This window comes from Schistocerca cancellata, chromosome 7 (assembly GCF_023864275.1).
Source record: "Schistocerca cancellata isolate TAMUIC-IGC-003103 chromosome 7, iqSchCanc2.1, whole genome shotgun sequence".
Classification (NCBI taxonomy): Eukaryota; Metazoa; Arthropoda; class Insecta; order Orthoptera; family Acrididae; genus Schistocerca; species Schistocerca cancellata.
In genome coordinates this window covers 378,572,211-378,596,625 of record NC_064632.1, presented here as the reverse complement: position 1 = coordinate 378,596,625, position 24,415 = coordinate 378,572,211, and positions in this window count along the sequence as shown.

Sequence of the window (24,415 nt, the reverse complement as noted above, 5' to 3'; positions counted from 1 at the left end):
CAACAGGTTTAGCTAGGATTTTCATGGAAATAAATGATGAGGTAAGATAATGGAAAATAAATAATGAGGTAAGGAATGTGTGAACATATAAATACAGAAAGCATGCTTGGATAGAATTTTTTTGGTGGAAAAAAATGTTGAAATAAGAGGAAAGATACATGGAATGAAGTTTTGGGGTGGACTGCAGTACCAAATGACACACTGAAAACAAACCCCGTCCTGTATTTTTGTGTTATTACACTATGTGTTTTTCCTGTCTTAATGTGTTTAGCTAATAAGAGTTATGTTGTAGAATTTTTCTGATAATATGTTATTTTCTTTGTAAAGATGTTTAGACATTATTTATTCTGTTCTGTTTTAATGCTAAGATGTGAAGTTGATGTTTCGAAAGTTATACTGATCTTTTATGTATGTACTCATGTCATAATTCCTGTAACACTGATGTATATGTTATTTCGATTCTTTTGTAAAGCTTGTACTACAAATGTTATCTGTATTGTTATGTTCTTTAATGATGTATTTTGTACCTTTGTAATTGTATTCTTATGTTACAAAATTGTAATTGACACCAGTTCATCATATAATTAACTTGTAAGTTCCATTACACTGCACACGTTTCTGTTGGTCATAGTATATGGACAATATGTGAGAAGTAGGGACTGTTAGTGTTTGCACATGTCTTAATAATTCAGCAAGGGACTGGATAACAGCATTGCTGGCTCTAAGGACAATTCCAAAAACTTTGTGAGTGCACAAGTGGTGGTTATAGACTTGCTATATTGTCTGCAAGACTCTTCAATGGTGATTGTGCACCTGCACAGTCGCAGCAGATGGCTGCTGGCCATGTCTACAAGGACTACATTGGGTCTACACCTTTGATGATCCATCAATACCATTATTTCTACAAGGACTGCAGTGGTTCTGCACCTTTGGTGGCCCACCAATACCATACTCTCTACCAAGACTACAGTGGGTCTGCTCTGTGATGACCTACCTACCAATATTCTTCAAAACTTCGACTGACCGCTCTGTTGTGGCCCATTACCTGTCTGCATGTCGAGAGTCAGCACTGTCTTTCCGTTGGAAGGACAACACTACTTCTTCAAGACTGCATGGAAATCCACTAGTTCTGTGTGCATTCTCTTTCTTGACCGTGTACGTTTAGTGAAATTCTCACATAGAAATAATATAGCCATGAAGATGTTCGGAGTTAGATGTTGACGCAGATATATTCCTGCTATATTCAGAGAACGATTAACAAAAGAGTGCAAATACGGATCGAATCGTTTGGTCACTGAACAATCTTTTTGGAAAACAGCCTATGTGAACATAAATAATACATTCAGTGAAGGAAATATGATTTCAAATAAGGTACATCGTCTGATCTTAAGGAATAAAACACCATTATATAATTAATTCTTAAATTATTATTTTGTAAGTGGGGTATGAGGAACATTCATACTGCCCATGGAGCGATCCGACAGGGAAAGATAAGTGAGCGGTGAAAAAATAATCGAAGGTAAAACATTGGCTTCAAAAACAGGATGACATACAAGATGAACAGCCTCTCAGGATCGAGTTGTCAATAATATACATCGGTGTTCTTCAGTCTTTGCATTAAACATTTTTACTCTTTTGACTTTAAATATCGGGTTTTTCAGTAAAAAAAAGAAAATTTGGTCACATAGTATCGATTTATGATTAAAAGCAATGCTATAAGGTGAAAACAGAAGCCTGGTATCGATTAAGTGAAGATGACAGAAAATTTGGTCACATAGTATCGATATATGATTAAAATCAATGCTATAAGGTGAAAACAGAAGCCTGGTTTCGATTAAATGAAGATGACAGATGTTGTGCACCAAATTTCAGAAAGCAAGCGAATGCACTTGATTATGTAAGGCCGGAAAGTGGTAACAGTTGTGATCGGAGATTTTTTCCGCCTAGAGATTGCAGTAGAAAACGGGGGTAGAGAATGGCAGTAGTGAGGAATGTAGTTGCATTTTAGAAGCAAAGTACCAAGATTTACAGTACTGTCAGTAAAAAAATTCTTAACACCCTGACTGAGCAGAGTGACGTAAGGAACAGGAGCTTCTTAGAAAACTTCATCAACGTCTTCCCGGGTCTGAATTACTGAATATGTTTGGTTTACCATATGTACTTGGAGTAGTTTATTTGCGTAATGCAGTATCTCATATTTTATTATGTTAATAATCAAGAGTCCCGTTCAGGATTGGCAGTTATCCTGATACGCGCTTTTATGTATACTGAACACATATGAGTGAGAAATTTTTGTGCACATTATTGTTTTTGTAATTACACACATCAAAAAATTTTTGCGTCACCCTGGTTCCCAGAACTCCTGACGATAGATGTTGACTGTGGATATTGTATCAGATGCCACTAAACCAGCCCAAAGATATAAACCATCATGCAAGAGCAGTGCCTGTTAGACGGAGGGGGGTCCGACAGCCGATCAGTTCGTCATTCCACCAGCAAGGAGGTACACGGCTCGTATTGTCTGTAGTTCAACCATGCCTAGACGGTCATCACCGCGGTTCGATCACGTCCGCATTGTTACTTTGTGCCAGGAAGGGCTCTCAACAATGGAAGTGTCCAGGCATCTCGGAGTGAACCAAAGCGATGCTGTTCGGACATGGAGAAGATACAGAGAGACAGAAACCGTCGATGCTCAGGCCGCCCAAGGGCTTCTATTCCAGTGGTTGATGGCCATCTACTGCTCCTGCTCGGAGGAACCCTGACAGCGACGCCACCATATTGAATAATGCTTTTCGTGCAGTCACAGGACGTCGTGTTACGACTCAAACTGTGCACAATAGGCTGCATGACGTGCAACTTCACTCCCGACGTTCAAGGCCAGGTCCATCTTTGCAACCACAACACCATGCAGCGCGGTTTAGATGGGCCCAACGACGTGCTGAATGGACAGCTCAGGATTGGAATCACGGTCCCTTCACCGATGAGTGTCGCATAGGCCTTCAACCAGACAATCGTTGGAGCCTTTGGAGGCAACCCGCTCTGGTTGAACGCCTAAGACACACTGTCCAGCGAGTGCAGCAAGGTGGAGGTTCCCCGCTATTTTGGAGTAGCATTGTGTGGGGCCGACCTACGTTGCTGGTGGTCATGGAAGGCGCCGTAACGGCTGTACTACACGCGAATGCCATCCTCCGACCGATAGTGCAACCATATCGGCAGCATAATGGCGAGGCATTTGTCTTCATGGGCGACAATTCGCGACCCCTTCGTGCACAACTTGTGAATGACTTCCTTCAGAATAACGGCATCTCTCGACTAGAGTAACCTTAAAAGCTTTTAAGACAGTTCCTGACCACCGTTTATAATGTATCCACTTTCAACTTATAGCTAAAAGCTGTGCGATGAGGCTGTTTAATCACACCCGCAACCACTAGCTTAAGTATCGAAAATAATAATTAACCAATGAGATCATGACGTTATTTAATAATAAAATCTCGCCATGTTATAGAAAATATGAGGCCCCTCAATACGACGTGTTTCCCGATGTAACTGGTATACACAAAAAAAAAAAAAAAAAAATGCACAGTACTCCCAATAATCAGCTTCCAGATCAGCGTTCAATGACTTACATTACGCCACCTGTAATTTGTTTCATGCAAAGAATGGGGTATTAACTATTAATGGACAACGGTATTAGCGTAGGACTGAACCATATGACTATTTCTGTCATGACTGATCTGCACTATGATGAAGCCTATAGCAACAGTTGTGGACTAGATGGCAGCAAGGCAGCATTGAACAACTTTACATATATTAATAAACAAATGTCTTGGCTTGAGCGACGAAATAATTCAGAGAAATGTTACAGATAACTTGTAAACTGTTCTTAAAACTGTCCAGGAAAATCTCTAAGACCACATGAGTGATAGATTAACATGATGTGAAATCCTAGAGGAAGCAGCGAAATTATATGTTATCGCTTTTTTCGCGACACTGTACGGTAACAATATGTTCCAAAGATCCACGCGCGATAATGCGACTTTTAGGGTGAAGTAAATAGGCTGCCACGAATATTTTACTTCAGGGTTTGAAACTTATGGAAATCGCATGTTGAGAAATTGGAACTACTCGTATATAGGGAATGTGTGAGGACCTCTCAGCGAAACTTCTGCAGCGTAGACGAAACAACCTCGGCTACATGTGGACAGGTCCATATTTAATTTAATTAACACTAGCTTTTCAAGTTGTTATAACCTTCATTTGCTCAATTTTTTATTAATGTTATTATTGTCAGTGACGCTACAAATAATATTCGCTGTAACTATGTATTTCCCAGCGGTCGTCGGGCCTTAGCGACCAGTGACAGTAGCCATGTGTGTGTGAGTTGTTGCGTGAATGTGTGTGAGTTCTACTTCTGAGGAGGGACTTCGTCTGAAAGCTTAAATTTTTATAGTATTCTCTTCACTGTGTTTGCGACTCAATACCTCCCCTATGTGATGAGTTCCTATCTATCCTTCCCATATTGCTGTTTTTCTAGCCTCGACTTTTCATGATTTGACTGGCACAACAGCTAAATCGGCTATGATTAGGTTATTTCTGTGAAAGAGCCAAGAGTCATGTAAGTTAGACAACTGACCGCAGTACTGTCAATAATGTTACCTTTCACTATTCACACAATAATTATTTCACACTGCACTGTACTCTGTGGTTTGTTTTCCAATGACCGGTCGGCTCGGTTTGACCTGTGACGTAAAAAACCAAGCTTTTCAAAGCAAATGATGAAAATCGGAAGAGGCTCATTCCGTTGTTCATTCCCGTAAATGCATTACAACGCGAGATTTCATTTTATGAGGTTGCAAATCTGGTCCCGTTACTTATGAAGGTTCTTTTTCATTGTTTCAGAACAGTGTGGAATGATAAAAAATGCTGCCTGTGATAAGCTGTACGTAGGAAACTAGACGTTTCATGTAGGACAATTATTTGAACCTACCTGAACAGTTCTAGACACAGTTACTAAATCTTACACCTTCAGGTCCTGTTATTTCCATGTTCGTTTTGTATTCTCTGCAGAAGTAAAGATTCGGCTGAAATAATGGAATTCCCAATAAATGAAACTATTTTGGTGAAGCAAATAATTTTTTTTTTATTAGAAACGAACTTGCCCTGTATTTTCCCTCCCGAATATTTAAGTCTCTAATTGTGATTAGTTCAAGAACGAAAAAAGGTGAGTAGTCTTTTAAGGAGGGAAGACCTCCCTGAAATTATAAAAAAAGACGACTCTTTTGCCTAAAAAAAATTCTCTGCGATGTCTACTTCATTGCAGCTAGCATTCATCCCAAGTTTGAAAAAACTCCGTTATCAGGTTACAAAGCGATATGTGAAAAAGTATCTCCGAAAATCATTCACAGCGCGAAAATAATGTCGACATCGCGGCCAGTGTGGCAGCATGTAATTTCAACAATGGCCTGAATAGGCGTTATGGAAGATATCAACCTGCTTGAACTTGAGACGTGACCAGCCTCTTAAAACTTTTGCACAAAAGCTGATGAGAAAGGTATCGAGCGGGCAGATGAGCGGATAACAGAAGCTGCCAAAGACCCACGAAGAAGATGGAAGATGGCCTCCGTCTGGATTGAAAAGATTGATGTATGGACCAAGGTTCGCTGACAAGAGGTTTGTTTAACTTAATTATAAAGAGTAATACGTTTTTCTCGATACTGAATTTTTCAAATTGCCAGGAAACTTAACTTGAGGACGGTACACTCGATTTTTATCGGAAATGAATTCTAATTGAGTTCTCTGTTAGTATTCGTAGTCGTTTTGTGATATCTTCAAAAGTACTTGCTCGGTGCACGCGTTTATTTTGTGGGCGAAGAAAATGACTTTTTTTTCTGCACGTTACCATTTTGTTAGAATTTAATGTTTTTCAGTTTTACTATGTGTGATGACAGAAAATATATTGTACAAAATTATTTTGTTGCAGGTCCAGAAGGACGGCTTCGGGAATTCTCGTCGATAACCAGCGTTCCGGCTGCAAGGGGTCCTTCCACCTGTTGCAGCTTTGACAGAGGGCGTCCGATGTGGACATAGACACGAGACAAAAGTATAAGGGATACTAATTTAATGAGACATAGCATTACTTATTTTACTTGAAAAAATCACGGAAATTTCCTACTTTTCATGCGTTCTACGTTCGACACTGGATATAGTGACCTGATAAAACAATCTATAACTCGAGGGACATACAAAAATATGCAAAAATGCCTCAAATTCCTCATATTTCTACACGTCGTACAGAGATGGGACGGATGTGGATGGAGATTCTCGGAGGAGGCACTAGGGAGATGGAGCTACTAAGCAAAACGTAAACTGTAAACTGGAAGTCCATTCAGTAAGTTGGTAGTCATTCTCTCAAGGCTACCAGTCCAACGTAAACAGTTTACTGGACGACGCAACGTCTGTGCGGCATCAAGAGATCCTGACGTCACGCTCGTGTTAGTTACAACTCTGTTTACAGTTCGCACGGTTGTAATGTCGCGCGGGATGTTGACTGCGACCGTGGCCGAGATAAAACTGCTGTTATACAGCGAGGCCTACAAAGCGATGACAAAAAGTCCTCGCTTCCACATGCATTTCATATCGATTCGTGCTAATGAGTAACTAAGAAAGCACAGAGACTGGTAATGTCTTACTTCCTGGACAATTTTTGTAACTTTCTCTTTTTAGTGGATAACGTTCCACAACAACAATAAGAATAATACTATTGGTCGCAAATTTTTGTTACAAACAATGCCAGTGGTGTTCTGTGCTAAGTCGTGGGCTCTGAATTCGGAAACGATATCAGTTTCTGTCGATATGCGCAGTTTTTTTAATTGACTGGCTAGTATCTGTCTATTGAAAGCCGTGAAAATGTTGTGTATTGGAAAGGAAGGAATATAGGTGTTAATGTCCCGTCGGCAAAGTTATTCGAGACGGTGCACCAGCTCGTGTTGTGCAAGGATAGGGAAGAAAACCTGCCGTACCCTTACAAAGGAAACCGTCCAGGCATTTCATTCGAGAATACCTACATCTAGATAGCCAAAAGAGGATTTAAACTGTCGTCTTCTAGAATGGGAGTCCAGTATACTAACGTCTACGCCACCTCGCTCGTTACTCTAAATTGAATACTTTTGTGGCTCAAATGTTCAAGGAATTACCACAAATGACGCTCAGTTCAGATGGCGTGGAAGCAATACCAGTGAATTATTCTTGAACATTTTGAATCGCGTTGCGCTTGTTGTCACTTGTACTTCGGCATTGACAATTTTGACGCATGTTGGAAGTGACTGCTTGTTGCTCTAACCCCATTTGTACTGGAAATTTGTGGTAAGTTCCTATGGGATCAAACTGCTGCCTTACACACTACTTCATCCAACCTGAACTATCTTACACTAAGGACAACACACACACACACACACACACACACACACACACACATGTCGGAGGGAGGACTCGAACGTCCGAAGCGTGGTGGGGTGGGGGGTGGGGGGGGGAGCCGCGCGAACCGTGGCAAGACGCCTCACACCACGCAGCTACCCCGCGCGGCCCGTTTGTACTCTGTGTCAGTTAAGAAAAGTGTCAAAAGCGCAATTTGTTGTTGTTTATGTTATATCTGTCGAGAGTCAACTCTGAACTCAAGCAGGAACTTGAACTTCTTGTAAAGAAGTGCTATGAACTTGCTTTGGAGCGTAAGGTTCCCGACTAGGACAAGAATTGAACCTCCCACATGTGCTGTTTGTCATGATATGATCCTTTGCTGTTCCTGTAATCTGTAGGGAAGCTACAGATCACTCAACAGGCTGTAATTTTATCCGGCGAAAAACGGATGGCATCAACTCCAAAGGAAGGGAAACTGTGGAACACTCTAATTTACCATCAGCTATAACGCCTATATGCGATAGTGAATTTATGCCGAGACGAAGGCCTCCTAGGAGCGTGACAGTGAGAGGAGACGATCCCAGTGACGAACACACTGAAGACAACAAAGGAGAAACGCTTGCTGATGTACCATTTCAAGGCCACTGTGAATCTAATGAGTCACTCTTTCTGTCTCAATTAACAATGAATTAAATTTGTCGAAGCAACAGGCCGTGATTTCAGCTTTGTGAATAAAAGAATTGAAACTTATTGCTTGCAATACCAAAGACTGTTTATTATGACTACCAAGCAGTTGTTTTATCTTAGTATTTCTCCAAGGAAGGTGACATGGGTTCTTGTAATAATATCGAGCCCATTATGTAGACTTTTGGTCATGGTTTCGACGTAAATGAGTGGCACTTGTTCATGAACTCCGGAAAAGCTAGTCTGAAAACATTACTTCACCATAAGGGGAACACATTTCTGTCTGTTGTGATTGCTCATGCGGTTAATACGGAGGAGACACGTGAAAAATTCAAAGTGACACTGGCACGGAAGTATTATGATAGATACAAATGGGGTATATGTGGAGGTATCAAGACAGCAGTAATAGAAAACGCCCACTATTGTGGGAAAATATGGTCTGATCGAAATGAACTCCTAAATGAACCTCTTATCGACCCAACAATGTGTGTCTACCTCTGCTGCATAGTGTATCAAGTCTCGATATAAATTTGGTGAAGTTTCATGTGCATCAGTGTACTTGCGAGAGAAGTTGACAAGAATAAATGAAGCGTAAATAAAGAAAGGAATATTTGCAGAACAGCAAATTAGTATATTAACAGATTATTTTGAGAGCCATAACACAGTGTACTATCACAATATTGTGCAATATTTGATGAGATTATACCACCTTAGAGGATGTAACAGTTCACTTCATTCCTTGGCCGATTATGTTGTGGGGAAGCAAGAGCATAGCAGTATGTCCGGTGTGACATTGATTTTTCCCCATTGTTCGGCCAAGGTCAGGCCGGCAGACCCTAATGCATGCCGTTAGCAGAGCGAACAAAGTGATTGCGAAATAATCATAACTAAAATTAAATGTTTAAAAATTATTGCAAAGCTTGACCAGGTTATAGAAAACTAAGCGAATGTCAAAGGTTACGACTTTCACCATTATCAGGTAATTACTTCCTTCAAAAACTTAGTTTTTTCGAAACTTAAAAAAGCATGTATTATTAAACTCATTAAGTTTTACTTTTGGAATTAGTATTTCATCCGTCGTTAGCAACTGTATTTCTGTTTGTTGAAATATTCAGCAACTAGTTTCACTAAAGAGATTTTATTTCCTTTACCAGTTTCAACCACCTAGTGCCCTTCTTCAGAAGACTGCAATTGTGTCAGATATGATACGAGGGTTGGAACTGATACGAGGGTTGGAACTTTAATAGTGGCAACTATTTACTTACAGCTCGTGCAAAAGAGATACGTGTTTCAAAGTTTTACTTACCTTCTAAGTAGTCACAAGCATTGTGTATAACACGTTGCCAGCGATGTGGACGTTGTAGGCTACTCTTAGCTGTGCCAGTTGTGTTGACAGCTCGAAAGGCGCGGTCTGTTGCCCGTCGAATTTGTAGCATTTCTGAAGCGAATGCCGTGAAGTGTTCCTTCAGTTTATAAATCGAGTTGAACTCACGGGGGCTTAAGTCAGGGTAGTGCAGTAGGTGGTATAGCACTTAGCAGCCCCATCAGTCAAACAAATCAGTGACAGCTTGCACTGTATGTGCTTGAGCATTGTCCAGCAAAATGATGGTCAGGTCCTGCAGAAAGTGTCATCACTTCTGTGTTCTAAAAATGAACTGCATAGAGACAGATGTGATGAAACTTTCTGCAGGACCTGACCATCATTTTGGAGGACACTGCTCAAGCACGTACAGTGCGAACTATTACTGACTTGTTTGACTGATGGGGCTGCTAAGTGCTATACCACCTACTGCACTCCCCTGACTTAAGCCCTCGTGAGTTCAACTCGATTTCTAAAACGAAGGAAACACTTTACAGCATTCTCTTCAGAACTGCTACAAATTCGTCGGGCAATAGACCGCGCCTCTCGAACTGTCAACACAACTGGCACTGTTAAGAGTATCCTACGACTTCCACATCGCTGGCAACGGGTTATGCACAATGCTGGTGACTACTTTAAAGGTCAGTTAAACTTTGAAACACGTATCTATTCTGTGAGAGCTGAAATAAATAGTTGCCACAATTAAAGTTCCAACCCTCATATACAGGGTGGTCCATTGATAGTGACTGGGCCATATATCTCACGAAATAAGCATCAAACGAAAAAACTACAAAGAACGAAATTCACCTAGCTTGAAGGGGGAAACCAGATGGCGCTATGGTTGGCCCGCTAGATGCCGCTGCCATACGTCAAACGAATATCAACTGCGTTGGTATCACGTAACATTCCGCCAGTGCGGACGGTATTTGCTTCGTGATACATTACCCGTGTTAAAATGGACCGTTTACCAATTCGGAAAAGGTCGATATCGTGTTGATGTATTGCTATTGTGATCAAAATGCCCAACGGGCGTGTGCTATGTATGCTGCTCGGTATCCTGGACGACATCATCCAAGTGTCCTGACCGTTCGCCGGATAGTTACGTTATTTAAGGAAACAGGAACTATTCAGCCACATGTGAAACGTCAACCATGACCTGCAACAAATGATGTCCAAGTAGGTGTTTTAGCTGATGTCGCGGCTAATCCGCACATCAGTAGCAGAAAAATTGCGCAAGAATCGGGAATTTCAAAAACATCGGTGTTGAGAATGCTATATCAACATCGATTGCACCCGTACCATATTTCTATGCACCAGGACTTGCATGGCGACGACTTTGAACGTCGTGTACAGTTCTGCCACTGAGCACAAGAGAAATTATGGAACGATGACAGATTTTTTGCACGCGTTCTATTTAGCGACGAAGCGTCATTCACCAACAGCGGTAACGTAAACCGGCATAATATGCACTATTGGGCAACGGAAAATCCACGATGGCTGCGACAAGTGGAACATCAGCGACCTTGGCGGGTTAATGTATGGTGCGGCTTTATGGGAGGAAGGACAATTGACCCCCATTTTATCGATTGTAATCTAAGTGGTGCAATGTATGCTGATTTCCTACATAATGTTCTACCGATGTTACTACAAGATGTTTCACTGCATGACAATAGCGATGTACTTCCAGCATGATGGTTGTCCGGCACATAGCTCGCGTCCGGTTGAAGCGGTATTGAATAGTATATTTCATGACAGGTGGATTGGTCGTCGAAGCACCATACCATGGCCCGCACGTTCATCGGATGTGACATCCCCGGAGTTCTTTCTGTGGGAAAAGGTGAAGGATATTTGCTATCGTGATCCACCGACAACGCCTAACAATATGCGGCAGCGCATTGTCAATGCATGTGCAACATTACGGAAGGCGAACTACTCACTGTTGAGAGGAGTGTCGTTATACGTATTGCCTAATGCATTGCGGTTGACGGACATCATTTTGAGCATTTATTGCATTAATGTGGTATTTACAGGTAATCAAGCTGGAACAGCGTGCGTTCACAGAAATGATAAGTTCATAAAGGTACTTGTATCACATTGGAACAATCGAAATAAAATGTTCAAACGTAAGTAAGTTCTGTACTTTAATTTAAAAACCTACCTGTTACCAACTGTTCGTTTAAAATTGTGAGCCATATGTTTGTGACTATCTCAGCGCCATCTATCAAAAAGCGAAAAAAGTGGTCCAACTAAAACATTCATATTTCTTTACGTACTACACGAATATGTAATAAAAATGGTGGTTCCTATTTAAAAAAAAAACGCAGTTGATATCCGTTTGACATATGGCAGCCGGCCGGGCTGGCCGAGCGATTCTAGGCGCTACAGTCTGGAACTGCGAGACCGCTACGGTGGCAGGTTCGAATCCTGCCTCGGCCACCCCGGCGGGCTTGTATTAGTAGAGTGTGTGTGATGTCACAGTGTATTTGTGATAAAAACGAACACACTGGTATAAATAATGACAACACTTTTATGAAGTCGCAGAAAAGTTGATAAGCACTGCCGTTTTACCGATTTCTAAGCAAGGATACCTTATGTATAAGAAACACACCACTGTAATAAATAGATAAACCCTTGTGAAAGTATGACTACGTTACTAGAATGTGTGATGTCATGATTTATTTTTAAAATGAGTGTGAATTCGCTGGATAATGTGGGTCAGACGAGACAACTGAGATACGGGCAGGGTACGGGAATCCTCGAGCGGCTGCAGTCGCCACTGAATCTCTAAACGTGAATGGGAGAGCTCCACATTACTGCCCAATGCTACGCTAGGCAATCTCCCCAGGAAGGGTAGAGAAATTTTCATTTTTGAAAGACATGCGTGTGTAGTCATCACCGACTTGGTGGCTGGCACAAAAGGCACTGCTACAAAAATCATTCAAGGAGAAGGTATCCTGCCGCATCCGACAAGTCAGATCTCGCCGACACCTGCACGTTCGCCAGTGGATACCTGTGGGCGACTTCGCTGATAAACGTTGCTAACAGCCTAAGCCCCAAGCATTCCCCTCCCATCCCTTTCTCTTTGGACCAATCACAGCCCTTGAGCCGTGTAGGCTCGTATCAGTTACGGTCTATAGATCGAATGTCTCACTCATTTTCCTTCTGGTCGCCGGGCGGCGATCTTTAAATGTTTGCGAGGCGAGAGAGGGCGGATCGGACAGTCACCACGGACGAGGAGAAAGGACGTCGGTTGAAGGAAACATGTGTTGCCACTCGCGGGTGGTCAGTGTCTTGACCGATTCGCTCTGAGGGTGCGAGGTGCCGGGGCTAGCAGTGTATTCAACACTACATTCTTCTAGAATCTTCATATATAAATGATGATCTAAGCCACCCCTATTCTAACTCCAACTTTTGCTGTTGCACATTGATTAAAAAGAAACGCGAACTGACTTTAATCGACCCTGCAAGTGGAGTAGAAAAGAATTTGGCACCTGCAATAATTTAATTTGATAAATAAGTTAAATAAAGGAAAGTTTCATTAACGTAGTGAGAAATGAAAGGGTTGCTCTACCAATTAACAAAATGAAAGTTCTGTCCAAAATAACGATATGATTTATTATGACTAATCGCAAAATAATAAACAAAACACATGAAACGTTTACAATACATCAAATTGGCTCCAATTGGATACTCAAATAAATGCTGTGAAGGTGAAGTTGTCCCTAAACTAGATTGTGACATTTATGATGAAGTGGTACGTGGAGCCAATTCCTTGCAACTCAAATCTTAAGAGAAACACACAGCCAACCCAACGTTAATTGCTGCTACAGTAGTGAGAACTCAGACAATGAACACCCAAGACAGAACAAAGCTAGAAAAAGACGAAGAGGCACGCTCTACTGAGCTCTGATTATCTCCTAGGAGAATCCCTAATCTGCCGGTGCTGCAGACATACATTACCAAGCTGTCTTCTTAACTGCAAGAACACGATCTGGCGTACCGGAGGCGATGGCTGATTGCTTCGACGTCCCATCGTGGTGGTGAAAATGTCGCGAGTATAGCCCGAAACAAATTATCATGGTCTGGTTGTTCCAGACTAAAGACTTCCTAGCAATACAAATGCGCCTCTGAGGGAGACGAAGAAGGCTCGCCACACAATCACTGACGGTGCAATGATTGATTTTAACAAACGAAGTCACACAGTAACTCAGATACAGTCAACTTTAGCCAAAACTGCTCAAGACAGACAACATAGGCCGCTTGTACGCAAAACGCTCAATTGCCTACTGTACTTGGAAAGTTACGTTGAAGTCGAAACTTCAGCAACTTCGTCAAACAGTTACAATTAAATAAAAGCATATTAGACAGCCAATGGAAGGCAGGCTGTCCAGAGCACCAAAAGCTCAGTCTTGTGACCTACTCCGACCGAAAGGCGAGAGCCGACCCTCACAAGAGCACCCATACAAACCGAACACGACAGTGGCCGTGGTTAAACGTTACAATCAGCAACTCGAAAACCGGCGGAAAATTCCATTCTATAGTTGAAGCACTACCTTTCCACCAATGGAGATTCTTGGCGCCAATTTCTGCGCCGATTTTGCTACGTCACGGAGCTATGCCCTGAGCAAGCCAATCACAGGTACAATTTTGAAGAAAACTCGGGAATTTGCCCACCAAGACTGCCTGGGAACACAAGTCTATCCCACGCCTCGCTGGTAGCCCGCCAGAAACGGTTTTCACTAAGTTTCTGTGAAGTAACGGAACCTCTAGCCCAGCTGCTCCGTCAGGCCCCTGTGGGCGTGTCGCCGCCGCTCGTATGACAATGTCAGCGTGTGGAAAGCATTCATGCGACTCCCTCACACCCGTCGGCTTAACCCTTTTAAGATCAACAGAGCCCGCTTGTCACCGGACCACCCGGGTGACGAGAGACGCTGCGTGGGAAGTCCGCGTGTGAAGGAATAGCGACTTTTCACCGCATGTAATTAGAGAGGAAGATCGAATTACTCAGAGTAAGACAGAAATATGAGAGGGGTTCATGCCACCTCTCAAGGTAACCGTTGCAACGGGAATGACTTTGATTCTGGTGCGCCAAACGGGCACCTCTTTCCTGCTGTACAGCCGTATTGTCTGATCTAGATTGGCGGCATCAGCGGGCTCTGTTGTTACTGCCCTGCCTTACGCTATTCTTCCCTGAGTTGTAAATTTTCGCTTCCTGGGAAATATGGATCCGAGCTTAGTTTCCTGAAAAGTAATTTAATTGTGTTCCCCGGGTGTGACGATTGTGGTGATAGTTTTTTACTGTTTGGTTTTAAGGGGCGTCCGGTAGCTGCGTTATTTTCGTTGTGACCTTCTCCCTTAGTAGTGTTTCTCTTTGCCAAATGCTAGCTAATATTATTAATTTCACCCTCTGTGCAAGTGGTGGGAATATGACTCCACGCGGCCGGCCGCGGTGGTCTAGCGGTTCTAGGCGCGCATTCCGGAACCGCGCGACTGCTACGGTCGCAGGTTCGAATCCTGCTTCGGGCATGGATGTGTGTGATGTCCTTAGGTTAGTTAGGTTTAAGTAGTTCTAAGTTCTGGGGGACTGCTGACCACAGTAGTTAAGTCCCATAGTGCTCAGAGCCATTGGCCATTTGAACAATTTTTTATGACTCCGCTGGCAGATGCTTCTGATGCTGGCATGAACATTTATGATTAATGTGCTCTTTTAATTATAATTTAGACTCATATCTGGCCAGATCTATTGAAATACAGCGTGTGCTGCTGGAGAGCTGCGAAATTCTGTGTGTTGGCAGCCTTGGGTGTTAGGCGAGATTCCTTACCTGGTTCTTGGAGCCTGATTGGGCCTGCGGACGTTCTTGTACTGGTATCTGAACGTTATGTTAATAACAGAACCAGGATTTCAAATCCGAAGGGAAGCTCAAAATTGGTATTTAAAATCTTCTTAAACTCTGTTTGTAGCCTGTTTGGTTCAAATGGCTCTGAGAACTATGGGACTTAACATCTGAGGTCATCAGTCCCCTAGAACTTAGAACTACTTAAACCTAACCAACCTAAGGACATCACACACTTCCATGCCCGTGGCAGGATTCGAACCTGCGACCGCAGCAATCGCGCGGTTCCTGACTGAAGCGCCTAGAACCGCTCGGCCACCGCGGCCGGCAATGTAGCATGTTTACATTAACATACTTATTCTTGGTTGTTGACAGTGTTTAAATTTTGTATTCTTGAAATTCTTAGTCTTTTAATAGCCGTCTGCCGGCTGTTGTTGTACCTCATTCGGGATTGCTTGTTCAGGCAGCTATTTGCACCGGCCGGTGTGGCCGAGCGGTTCTAGGCGCTAAAGTCTGGAACCGCGCGGCCGCTACTGTCGCAGATTCGAATCCTGCCTCAGGCATGTATGTGTATGATGTCCTTAGGTTAGTTAGGTTTAAGTAGTTCTAAGTTCTAGGGGACTGATGACCTCCGAAGTTAAGTCCCACAGTGCTCAGAGCCATTTGAACCATTTTTGAGCAGGTATTTGCTGAAAGTGTGTTATCGTACTAATTGATCAGTTGGTGTTTCTAGACATCTTCTTGTCGCTTGATGCTTATTTACAAGCATCGTACTGTTGCCTGATGGGTCAGCTACTGTTTCTACAGTCTATGCGTGCAACAGGAACGATCTGACAAGGGTGAGCGCACCGGCGGCATGATGTTACTTGGCATTTGGGATCGCAGCTTCCGTTAGCTTATGTGAAGCTGCCCTATGGCACGGTGAATGTTGCTTAATTCTTGTCTTCACTGGTTCGCGTGGTCCTAAATCTTTTGAGAGCGTGCGCTTTTTTGCCCTTTGGCTTCGATCCCTTTTGGTGCCGTGCCCTTCCTGTATCATGTTTTACCTGGTTAGCCGGACCATTTTATGGCCCTTGTATTTACTTCAGTTTGTCAGCTCTCGCAAAGAACCGCGATAAATTTTGGTCTGTAATTTAAAACCATTCTGTTTTCTTGAACATAAATTTATTTAAACTTTTCACCAGTAAATAAATTTGTGGTAGTCGTTGTTACATCTGACCTAGAAAAATTTTGCTTTTAATTTGTCAGGTCTCTTAAAGAACCGTGTTAAATCTTGGGTCTCAAATTTAAAACTATTGTATCACCCGGGAACATTTAATGTATTATATTTGTTTATACATTTCGATATCGATGTTAAATTGGTAAGCCATTGTGCTCCTTAGAATTTAAAGCATTCCATTCATTGTTTTAAGAATTGCTGATGGCTAAAAGATTATTTGATTGTGCTTTACCATTAATTATTTAAGGGAAAATGTGAACCACTTGGCAAACAATGAATCATGTCATTTCTAGGGCCTAGCCGCTCCACGAATTCCTGTTAACCTGCTTTGCTGGAGCTCGGTCCTGCTTTCAAAACTAGCGCTTACGCGTGTGCGGCGTCACTCTTGGTCAGCCAGCGCTCACAGGAATAATAAAAAGCCACGTAACACCACGTAAACTACTGCATTATTACTATACAGCGTTTGATACTGCTAGAAGACGTGTAAAAAAATTCGAATGGGACAGTTGTTAATTCTTCTGCGTCCATCACACTGGTAACTTTAGTATGAAGTTCCCTTTACACGTGGGCGGGAATGGTAGCAACTGCTATGCTTCCCCCTACACATGGACTATACTGGACATATCGCGAGAAAATTAGCGACAAAATACAGTCCGACAAGCACACTGACAGTGGGCGAGATCTTCCAGTGCTCCAAGACAGAATGAAACAGACATGCGATGTGAAATAAAACCCCGCAATATGACGGTGCGACGACACTATAACACATACATAGATACGAAGTATATGTACACATCCCCACCACTCAAACAAGACTGAGCAATAGCCACAGCGCAGAAAAAAATTAGCCATTTCTGCATATTGATGTCATTGTATCCTAAAGGTCGCTGCACCCCTCTCACTATACGGTAAAAGGCGATCTTCGAGAGCTGCAGTGATAGTCCACTGCCTGTCGATGACCTAATTCCCCAAAGACAAACAATCAACTTGCAAACAGCACACATGTAATTACTGCTGAAAAAGAAGATCTGCACTTACGCGGTGTCAGTAGAATCACAAGCAACTACCTCGTGTGAACGTTGCCTCCACTACCGCAAGGGTCCGAGTAGCTCAGAGGTGTCCTCGCAACGCCGTAAATGAAACGGCTAGCCCAAAGGAAGATGCACCGCAGCCTCACTATGCGGACATTCGCTGATGGGATTCGTGGGAAATCATCCTACGTATCATAGAAACCCCGCCTTGTGATATGTTCACGGTAATGGTCGAAATCCTTCCTACCTACAAATCTCCATCGCAATGTCCAGAGAATGCTCTGCGACCAGTGATGACACATCATCTGAGCATGGCCTATGCACGTATAGCATCGCAGCAAGCTTGTTGAAAAGAAAGGCAGTGTGCCATCTGTCGAAGACGCTCTGCAGCCATCTGTAAACATTCTAAAAATATTTTACTATTATACATCTCTCTAGCACAAACTACTAACGATAGCGGAGTTCACCTGCACAGTGAGAACTTATTAAGTCAGGCAAATATACAATAACAATTGTGAAGAGACCATTAAATATGCTTTTTTGTTGAGTACACGGTCGTGAATTATGAACACTGTATCACAAGACAGATCCAACATTGTTTCCTACATGGCTTATAAAGCTGGCCTCACTTCACAGCAGTGAATCTTTCGTTGCTTGCGCAAATGCTGTAACATACCCCTTACTAAGTAGAAGACTTCTCTCAAAACTAATACTTAATCTTCGAGTTGTCTCCAGCAGATTCAATCAACACGCTGATATATGTGACCTCCAATTGCACGACATACATTTCGCAAAAGGTAAAAGAAATTGGGACCCGTAGAGGTAGAGGTTTTCCTCTCTCTAGCTCCGTTTTTGTGAGTGTCATGAGGTAACGTATGGACTATATGAGTGTTCTACAAAAATTTAGAAAGAGACACCATGATTGCCTGATCCTATTATAAGCAAGAAGCCACCTGGAGTCCGGACAAGCATAAAAACATAATGAATCTGTGCAAAAGCATTATGTCTAATATTTGTTTGAAAATATGTAAACACTGGACTGACAGTAAAATAAGTTTTTATCGAAGAGCTACAATATAGTTTTCATGATAATTACAGTTTATTAATCCAACCTTGCAAGTGTCTGAAGCTGACGATGAAATTCAGTATGTTCCCGTAACACACAAAAATCCTAAACATGTTATGCATGTGATAAATAATTTTAGGGCAATGGGTAATCGTGGGTATTTATTTACAGCACCATACTGACATTAGCGCTGCGTGGTGGGTGAAACTGTAACACATCTGGAGAAGTCATACTGTTGGCAGCCATAGCTGAAAGCGTACAATAAATCATTTTTCTCAGTAATGGTTCTATAGGAAGTAGTTCCTGATACTAGTAAAGTGGCAGTCAGACTGATTTTAGTCCTCCGGCAGAGCGAATTCCACCATTATATTACCTAGGCACTTCAGTCTGGAACCGTGCGACCGCTACGGTCGCAGGTTCGAATCCTGCCTCGGGAATGGATGTGAGCGATGTCCTTAGATTAGTTAGGTTTAAGTAGTTCTAAGTTATAGGGGACTGATGACCTCAGATGTTAAGTCCCATTATGCTCAGAGCCATTTGAACCATTATACTATCTGCGAAAAAGCTGCCAGTATTGCTGTTTACTGCAATCGATTTCCATGTTAAAACTGTAGGCATACAGTGCATTATTTTATAATCCATTTTACGTTCTGATCGTTTTTTTAAAGTAGAGTATTGTGGTGTGATACTGCAATCTGCCATTACCGAACAACCCTTTAAAACTACTCTCTTCTAAAACATGTACGCATCCAGCTGAGAAATATAACACTTCTGTATTTTTATTTCAGGTGTCAGAACCAGAAAAGACGTCATGATCAGGTGTTCAGCAACAAATAACATTATACTGCCTCCCGCTAAATAAAATTCCAGGACGACCTTAGGACAACATGTATGAAAACTTTAATTGGTAGTGATCTAAGTCTGCTCGAAACACATTGTCTCATTTACGTAAGAGGAAGGTATAACTTGTTCTGTAACTTTGCCGGCGAGACAGTCATACCCTCTAGAGATTTATAGTTGTTCCTTGCCTTCTCAGACTTACTGGCTCTAGAATTTTCCATGTTCTTAATAAAGAAAAAAAATCAGTTCTGGGAAGGTATTGCATGCCATACCGATCGTTTACGACGAATAGTCATCAAGAGACCATCGTTTTATAATCAATTATCGGTCATGATTACCTGAAACATATGTACCCCATAGAAGTTAAGCGTATTTATTTTAATTCTGTGGAAGATGCTGGTTTGGACCCCATGTCAGCCTGCTCTAGTACTAGTGTAAGACAAACATTAGATTATGTCTTGGCACAGCAATATTATCAAAAAGCCCACCAAGAGTAAATGTTTTTTTACTAATGATGTTTAGTAGCAAAAAAAAAAAAATCAGGTAAAGGTCGTGATGACTACACTACCAGTCACGTGATCTTGTGGCCATAGATTCCAAATGCGGTTGGACATCCAATCCAGATACACTATCTTGTGTGTGTGCTGCGACGTGAATAATCCCAAGGCCGTTGGGTGGGGGGTAGGTCCATCAACGACAAACAACATGGATCAAGACTGGAGCACTTTCGGTCATACCCTCTAAATGCGGATGTAATTACACCCTATTCTGAGTGTGTGTGTGTGTGTGTGTGTGTGTGTATGTATGTATCGCAGAGCAAGGGTAGGGTGAATATGATTTGTTTTCTTCTGTGTGCATGATGTTTCTCAAAACGCATGCTAGCGGAAGAAATTCTCTTTAAAGTCAACCAGGCCATGTAACAGAAGAGTGTAATGGCTTATTTCAACATTAATTATGTACGATTATAAAATGTTACACAGAGGAAGGCGGCAGGAGATCCGAGGCTGGAAGACAGAGCTGTTGGGTGACAGTGAATATTCAGCTATGAGAGAGACGTAACCCAACGTAACCTACCGCTCCGTGATGATATGGATGCTATCTCCACAGACAGCATGTTCAACCCTCTCTCTCTCTCTAACACGCTCTCACTCTTCTCCAAAACACTCAATTTTATATATGTGTCGTAAACAGTAAATTTCACTTAGTTGATACTACCAATGACAACAAATGAAAAAAAAAAAATAAAAGAAATGAAATTCGCGAGGTGCGAGTAGCCCTCACGTACTAAGGGTTCCGCACAATTTCGTGTTTGAAGTCGAATAACAAATGACATAAGAATATTTTTCCATGTGATGTAGTTACAAATTAATGATTTCCAGATTTTTTCCTTTACTTGCACTGAAAAACCTCCTGTCTTGCGAAATTTAATGATTCTACGTCAAGGGGAAGAAACGCATAGGTTTTAGTGAGTGAGTTTCCGAGCATCAATGCATATGACATAAATGACTTTTGATTACAATAGCTAAGAAGCTTCATTAGTCTGCATCATGGGTCTGGAGGCTTTAATATGCGACGTAAATTTCAAATTGAAACGTCTACCGTTCCTGAGAGAAAGAGGGAGGGGCAGACAGTCAGATAAACTCCAATTCTTTTATCGTGTGATACATTCACAAATTCACAGTTTTAGCATATTTTCCTTGTACTGTGAATGCTTTCTTCCTGGCGAATTTCTGATTCTACATCCTATAGGATTTAATGAGTGAATTTGAGAGTAAAAAAATCTGCGAGATAAATGGCCATGTGTTTTGATTGCATTGACTAAGGGACTACAAACCTTCGTACGTGACACAAATTTTAACTTGATACGTCCACTCTTCCTGAGAAATATTGGTCTTAATAGACGGGCGGACGGACATACAGACAGTCTGCTAACAAATGACAAAATCTTTTCGTGTGACATAAATATAAATTATCAGTTTTAGAATTTTTCCTTTGGTTGTAGCGTGGATCCTTGTTTCTTGGCGAATTTCGTAATTCTACGTCAGCGGGATGTACCCTGTAGATTTTGATGATTGAGTTGCGAGTATCAAAACATGTGATAAAGATGGCCGTATCTTTTGATTGCACTGACGTAGTAGCTATAGTGTATTATGTCGCCAAGGTAAGATAGACCTTAGTGACACAAATTTCAGCTTGACATGTCTAACCGTTCCTGTGAAAAAGGGGTCTTAGCAGACAGATGGACAGATAAACAGTCTGATAACAAATAACAAAAAAAAAATTGTTTCGTATGACACCATTACAAAAGAACAATTTGCGGATTTTGTACGTTGGTTCCAGTATTAAACATTGCTTCTTGGGAAACTTCGTGACTCTAGGTCAACGGGAGGTACCCTGTAGCTTTTGATGAGTGTGTTTCCGAGTATCAAACTATGTGACACAAATGGCCGTGTCTTTTTATTGCATTGACTGAGAAGGTTCACTTTTTCACATCGCCAAGGGACAGTAGACTTTAATATGTAACATTTGTTTCAAATTGATACGTTTAAGTATTCCTGAGAGAAAAGGTTCTTTACAGAGTGGTAAACAGAGAGTTGGATAACGTGACTAAGGTATTTTTTTTTTCGTTTGATGTATTTACACAGTTTTGAGTCATCAGTCTTCTGATCGGAACAGAAGAGAATCGAAGTAATTGAGGTATAGTGCTACAGAAGAATGGTGACAATTAAGAGGACTGATAAGATAAAGAATGAGGAGGTTCTCCACAAAACAGGTCAGGAAAGAAGTATATGGAAAACACTGACAAGCAGAAGGGAAAGAATGGTAGGATATCTGTTAAGACATCAAAGAATAACTTCCATAGTAGTACAGAGAAATGTAGAGGGTAAAAACTGTAGAAGAAGACAGAGTCTGGAATACATGCAGCAAATAACTGTGGATATAGGTTGCAAGTGCTACTCGGAGACGCAGAGGTTGGCACAGGAGAGGATTTCATGGTGGGCCACATCAAACCAGTCAGAAGTTTGCTGGTCCAAAAAGGATCTTAACAGTCGGACATAGATGCAGACAGACAGGTGGACAACAAAGAGGACATAAATATTCCGTTTTTACTGACTGAGGTACGGAACCCTAAAAATGGTTACATGCAGGTTAAATGGTTTCATGGGGATCAGCGAGCTCTCTCAAACTTTACTGGAGAGATCTTGGCCATTTTTTGGGAGCAGATGGTCCTGTGATTTTATCAGCTGTTTCTTCCTTGTAGCCTTCTAGCGAACTATTCGAGATATCTACAGGGATTTTGATCTAGTGCTTATGTCGTGGAAAAATTCGGCTACTTCTTGAGTGCAGAAGGCCATTAAAATTGCTACACCAAGAAGAAATGCAGATCATAAACGGGTATTCATTGGACAAATATATTATACTAGAACTGACATGTGATTACATTTGCACGCACTTTCGGTACATAGATCCTGAGAAATCAGTACCCAAAACAACCACTTCTGCCCGTAACAACGGCCTTGATACGTCTGGTCATTGACTCAAACAGAGCTTGGATGGTGTGTACAGGTACAGCTGCCCATGCAGACTCAACACGATACCACAGTTCATCAAGAGTAGCGACTGGCGTATTGTAACGAACCAGTTGCTCGGCCACCATTGACCAGACGTTTTCAGTTGGTGACAGATGTGGAGAATGTTCTGGCCAGGGCAGCAGTCGAACATTTTCTGTATCCAGAAAGGCCCATACAGGACCTGCAACATGTGATCGAGCATTATCCTACTGAAATGTAAGGTTTCACGAGGATCGAATGGAGGGTAGAGCCACGGGTCGTAACACATCTGAAATGTAACGTCCACTGTTCGAAGTGCCGTCAATGCGAACAAGAGGTGACCGAGACGTGTAACCAATGGCACCCCATACCATCATGCCGGGTGATGCGCCAGTATGGCGATGACGAATACACGCTTCCAATGTGCGTTCACCGCGATGTCGCCAAACACGGATGCGACCATCATGATGCTGTAAACAGAACCTGGATTCATCCGAAAAAATGACGTTTTGCCATTCGTGCACCCAGGTTCGTCGTTGAGTACACAATCGCAGGCTCTCCTGTCTGTGATGCAACGTCAAGGGTAACCGCAGCCATGGTCTCCGAGCTGATAGTCCATGCTGCTGCAATCGTCGTCGAACTGTTCGTGCAGATGGTTGTTGTCTTGCAAACGTCCCCATCTGTTGACTCAGGGATCGAGACGTGGCTGCACAATCCGTTAGAGCCATGCGTGTAAGATGCCTGTCATCTCGTCTATTAATGATACAAGGCCGTTGGGACCCAGCACGGCGTTCCGTGTTACCCTCCTGATGCCACCGATTCCATATTCTGCTAAGTCATTGGATCTGGACCAACGCGAGCAGCATGTCGCGATACGATAAACTGCAATCGCGATAGGTTACAATCCGATCTTTATCAAAGTCGGAAACGTAATGGTACGCATTTCTCCTCCTTACACGAGGCATCACAACAATGTTTCACCAGGCAACGCCGGTCAACTGCTGTTTGTGTATGAGAAATCGTTTGGAAACTTTCCTCATGTCAGCATGTTGTAGGTGTCGCCACCGGCGCCAACCTTGTGTGAATGCTCTGAAAAGCTAATCATCTGCATATCACAGCATATTCTTCCCGTCGGTTAAATTTCGCGTCTGTAGCACGTCATCTTCGTGGTGTAGCAATTTTGATGGCCAGTAGTGCATGTAGTTTCTGGATTTTGGTGAATTCTTGATATTTATTTCGTTTTTCCACATTGTTTCAGTTTTTCCCAGCCATCGTAGTGCCTTGGTGAAGAAAGGCTGCATTCTGCCTGCGGTCAGATCAATTACGTAATAACGGGCTTGCGTCACAGTCTTCCACAACAGCTGAAGGAAAGTATTCGTTTTTTCTAATAAACAAATTGCCATCCTGACTGCTGTTA